A 4,780-nucleotide genomic window follows, 5' to 3' on the forward strand; every position below is an offset into this window, starting at 1 on the left:
GTTTATTATGTTTTTGATAAAATGCTACTCTTTGATATGCCTGCCAGGAGATGGTTGTTTTTCCTGAGTTCTGTCTTTGCTCCTCTGAGACCACTCTGTGCTTGAATGTTTTTAATAAATTCTGTGTTTGTACCTTGTGTTGGAGCACTGAGTGCAAAATGAAGCCATTCCCATTAGTCAGAATGAAGCCAGCTAATAAATTACCAATAAACCTTGTTTTCAGCAGGTCATTGCCAGTCACCCTGCTCTTCAGCATAGTCTGATGTTGCTGGCTGTGTTTTTAAAACATTGAAGTGCACTGATCCTTTGGATGAGTACAGATGCATCCTTTCAAATCTCCTTCCCCACCTACATTCACTGTGTGATATGTGCAGCTGCTGTTATTGGGGGAGGAGGGGAAGTGCTCCAGCATCAAACTTTGATTTGTTTGAGGTGTGCTGTGCACTAAAGAACACTTCACCAATCTCTTTGGAAAGGTGATGTGGTGGAGAACCAGAGAGGCTGAGGCACTGGGTAGATCTATCCTGTGCCTTTTTGTATAAAATATTATAAATACAGAGTCTCTTTCCAGAGTACCTCTACCTGTCTCCCATAAGGAATAAAAACTTAGATGAGCTTAGCCAAGCGTAAATTACCATTTCTCTAGAGATGAAGCTGAATTAAGGAGAGGAATGCACAAGCCTAGCTGGTAACGGAAGTGTAGGTGACAGGAAAAGTTAATAAAAGGCAATAAAATACCTACCTGCATCTTGATAAAGTAATTACCTCAACCTAGAGCAGCGTGTGCTTTAGGAAAACATCACCAGATCCTATTACATTTTCCTGTGCTTCACAGAAACCTCTGCAGGTCATATTTCTCTTCCCTCCTCACTCCCTGCAGCCTGTTGCAGCTCGCACCGTGGAGCTATTTTTCATGCTCAGCAGCATGGAAGCAGAAGGGAGAGGGATGAGCTGTCACCTGCAGGGTTTTTGCAGGAGGGTTTTTGCAGGAGGGTTTTTGCGGGGGGGGGGGGGGGGGTTGCCGGAGGGTTTTTGCAGGGGGGGGTGTTGCAGGGTGGAGTTTGCAGGGGGTTGCTGGTGGAGCTGATGCAGGGCCAGGGGAGAGATGGTGCAGGTGACATTTCATCTTTCTGCAGCACATTCCAGGGACTGTGGTCTGCTCCAGCCTGCTTCCCTCTGACTGTGTGGGATTTGAGAGGGAGGAATAAACCCCAGGGGTTAATACCATGTTTGCCAGGGGTGTTAATGCCATTCTGCCCCCGCACAGGAGCTTTCTGTGCTCCTATATTCAGTGATGATCACACCAAAAGCAAACACTGTTCATGCACAGGCCCCTCTTTCCTGCCTGCCACTGTCCAAGGGGACGCCACATATTCAAATCCTCCTGCCTGTTGTCTCTAAATCTGAGTTTTGAAGCAGGTTGTTGTGGCCTTTCTAGCCTAAAAAAAAAAAAAAAAAAAAAATAAAAAATTAGTGGTTGTGGATCAGCCCTGTTGGAACCTGCTGAGTCTGACAGCTGATATCAGGAGCTGCTGGCAGCTTTCAGATCATCTCTGCAGAAGAAACAGTTCTGATTTGCAGACCTCATTACTTACTGCTTGTCCTTGGGCTGCACATTCATTTCCAGTCTGATTCTGGTTGGATTTTTTTGTTTGTTGGTGTTTTTGGTTTTGTTTGTTCATTTTTGTTGTTATTGTTTTGTTAGTTTCTTTCCCTGTATCTTACACCTGCTCCCAAACTGTGATTGTCTCAAAGTTTCTTTTTTGGGGGAGTTCTTTGCTTTCCCCCAGGATCAGTGCTTTGTGGTACCTGGAATTTGCTCCTCTGCCTGCGCAGACCAAGCTGACTTCCCTCCATGCCTGAAGAGTAACCACTAATAATTGTCAACCCCAGCAGAAAGTTGGAGAAAGGAACAGCTGGCCAAGTTTGGTGAAATTCTCCAGGCTAAAGCCTGCAGACATCAAAATCAATTTCATTTGTCTGTCCAAATGTTATTGCTCAGTTGAGTAATGATGTGTTACTTGAAGATGAGCAAATTGGGTAGAAAGAGGTAGGAGCCATCCTCCAGATCTAAGATATCTCTGTGTTGTCAGGACTGTAACAACTCCTGCAAAGCAGTGAAAAATCTCCTCTGACACTGGAGAGATGAGAGTGCTGACACTGAAATAATTGGTTGGTCCGGGTGGTTGTTACTGCAGATATCTGGGGAGCAGAACTTGCCTGGGGTTTGTCCCTCTGGCTCATCATCCCCATGGACATTCCTTTTTTGGGGACTAGAGTGGGGAGAAGGCAGCTCAACCCCCCTCAACACCACCCTCCATGATGAGGTGTCAGAACTGAAAAGCAAATATTTCCACTGGCAGAAAGTCTCTTCAAAGGGAAATCATCTCAGTAAATGCCTTTTCCATCCCTCTGCCCCCTTTCAATTAAAGAGGGGTGAGTTTATGGTTGTGAGAAGGGGGTTATTGTCACAATGCAGGTGTGTGGACAAAAGGCTTCTCTCAGCTTTTGGTGTCAGCTTGAAGAGGACTGAGGGTTTAGCCTCAAAACACTTCAAACAGAGAGAGTGAGGAAAGGAGAAGGGAAATAAAAATGAATAAAACCAGAATTCTTCACAGTGGCACTCAGTGAACCACCACACTGGGAGCTGCAATCCAGAAAGTCCCAGTTCTCCAGTAAGGGCACCTGGCAATGCTCAGCTGCCAAGTTTCAGCAAAGTCCTAAATGTGCAGGCTCCAAGAAAGGAGAATCTGATGCAGTATCTTATTTCCTTAGAAACTATGCAAGGTGGGCTGGAAGCCATCACAACCCCAGCACCACACCTTGTCAAAGGACAGAGTTGCATTAAATTATTCTTTTTAGGTGAAACATTTATTAAAATGTCAGCAGTATCTCCCATGGAAATAACTGGGAGTTTGGGTTGAAGTATCACAACTGGTTTAAAAAGTATCATGGGTAAGAATTTCTATTTATCACTATTGTGGATGATCTTTTATGAAAGACAATTAATTAAGAATTAAAAAATTTGAAGAGTCTTTCAGTTTTACAGCCTCTGAAATGGAGGACACATATGCAGAGGTACATGAGAGAGGAAATCAATCACACCCCAAGCCAGTGGTGCCTGTCAAACACACATCACCAAGTAAGATTTTTCTAATTTCAGAATAAAATCATACAGAGAAAGTAAACCTCCCATGGCATAGCTCTATGAAAACACAGGGTGCAATAACTACAGCAATCACGTTGATGAAATATGAGAATTATGCTTCAAATCTTTGAGTTTTGACTTATATTTGAGTTTGTTTAAATAATATGCAAACTGCTGATTGCAATGGATAGCACTGCTGTCTCCCTGAGCCCCAGAAAACTGATTTGCTTATACATCTGCTAAGTTCAAACTAAAAATAGACAGTTAATTATTACAAACTCATGTTATTACATGTATTTTTAAGAGACAGATATCTAAAATAGTAAATCTGAGGGATTTACTATTATTTCAAGGTTTTTTATATTATTTCAAGTTTCATTGTAAAGCTTTGTTTGGCATTAAGATGGATTTTTAAAATTTCTAACTTAGCACTGTTTGATTCTAACCCCACTCAAAAGCCTTTGCATGCTTTAGAAATTGTATTTTATTTTGTGTTCGTAGGCAGTGATGTGGAAGTGTCTTGGGGCATATTTCAGGAAAAGATGGAATGAGGGGGTGTGGAAAAACAAATATGAGCAGAGACCTGGAAAAGCTGAACACTGGGGAAGCAAGGAGTAGGCTGAGGCTGTTGTTTTAGGGTGGGGAAGAGTGAGGGACATGAAATTTTACACATGACTTAAAAAAAACCCCAAACAAACAAACAAAAAAAACACCCCAAAACCAAAACAACCCAAAAAACCCCAACCAAACAAAACAAAACAAAAAAAAAACATAAAAATGAATACAAATCCATGAAACTTTGAGAGCCTGTTTTGGGGTGTTTGGAAGGGAGAAGTTTTGCTTTCTGGATGTCTTTATGGTTTTGCACAGAGGTCTCTTGTGGAAGTGAGCCACCTGTTTCCACCTTTTTTCAAAAGGGCTTGTTATCTTCTGAAACCACTTAGGGAGTTAATATAATTGTAATGTCCCAGGCCTAGATTTATGTACCTTCTGTGAAGGAAAATTGACAAATTTAGGCCTTGTTAAGTGTTCAGGGGTTTTGGGGGGTTTTTGGTTTTGTGGCTTTGTGGGGGGGTTTTTTGGTGTTTTGGTTGGTTGTTTTTTTTTTTTTTTTTTTTTTTCTTTGTTTGTTTGTTTGTTGGTTTGGTTTGGTTTGGGTTTTTTGTTTGGTTTGTTTGTTTGTTTGGTTGGTTGGTTGGTTGGTTTTTTTGCTTTTGTTTAAAACTAAATTTACATATTCATTAAATGGCTGTTTATTAGAGAAAGTTAGCTGTGTGATTGTAGCATATTCCTGGATCCAGATAGTATTGATGCATGAAGTTCTTATAAAGTCATTTAGTTTTAAGATAATTATTTCATTATGCATTCCTTTGGTCATATTAATTTATTATGTTATTTTATTAACTAATAAAAGTTTGTTTATATATGTTCATCTCTGGTGATGGAATTTTTTTTTTGCATCTCTTACCTTCTCACTGACAAGAACAGGAATGAGCGGAGAATCTTGATAAGAAAATGATCTTGATGCTGAAGTCAGAGTTGGCTTTTCCATTATCTTACACAGTGGATCACCTTGAGTTTCTCATATGACCAAGGCATTAAGTGCTTTTGGAAGTCCTTGCTGAAGCCATG

Source organism: Zosterops lateralis (genome assembly GCF_965231275.1).
Source record: "Zosterops lateralis genome assembly, chromosome: 6".
Classification (NCBI taxonomy): domain Eukaryota; kingdom Metazoa; phylum Chordata; class Aves; order Passeriformes; family Zosteropidae; genus Zosterops; species Zosterops lateralis.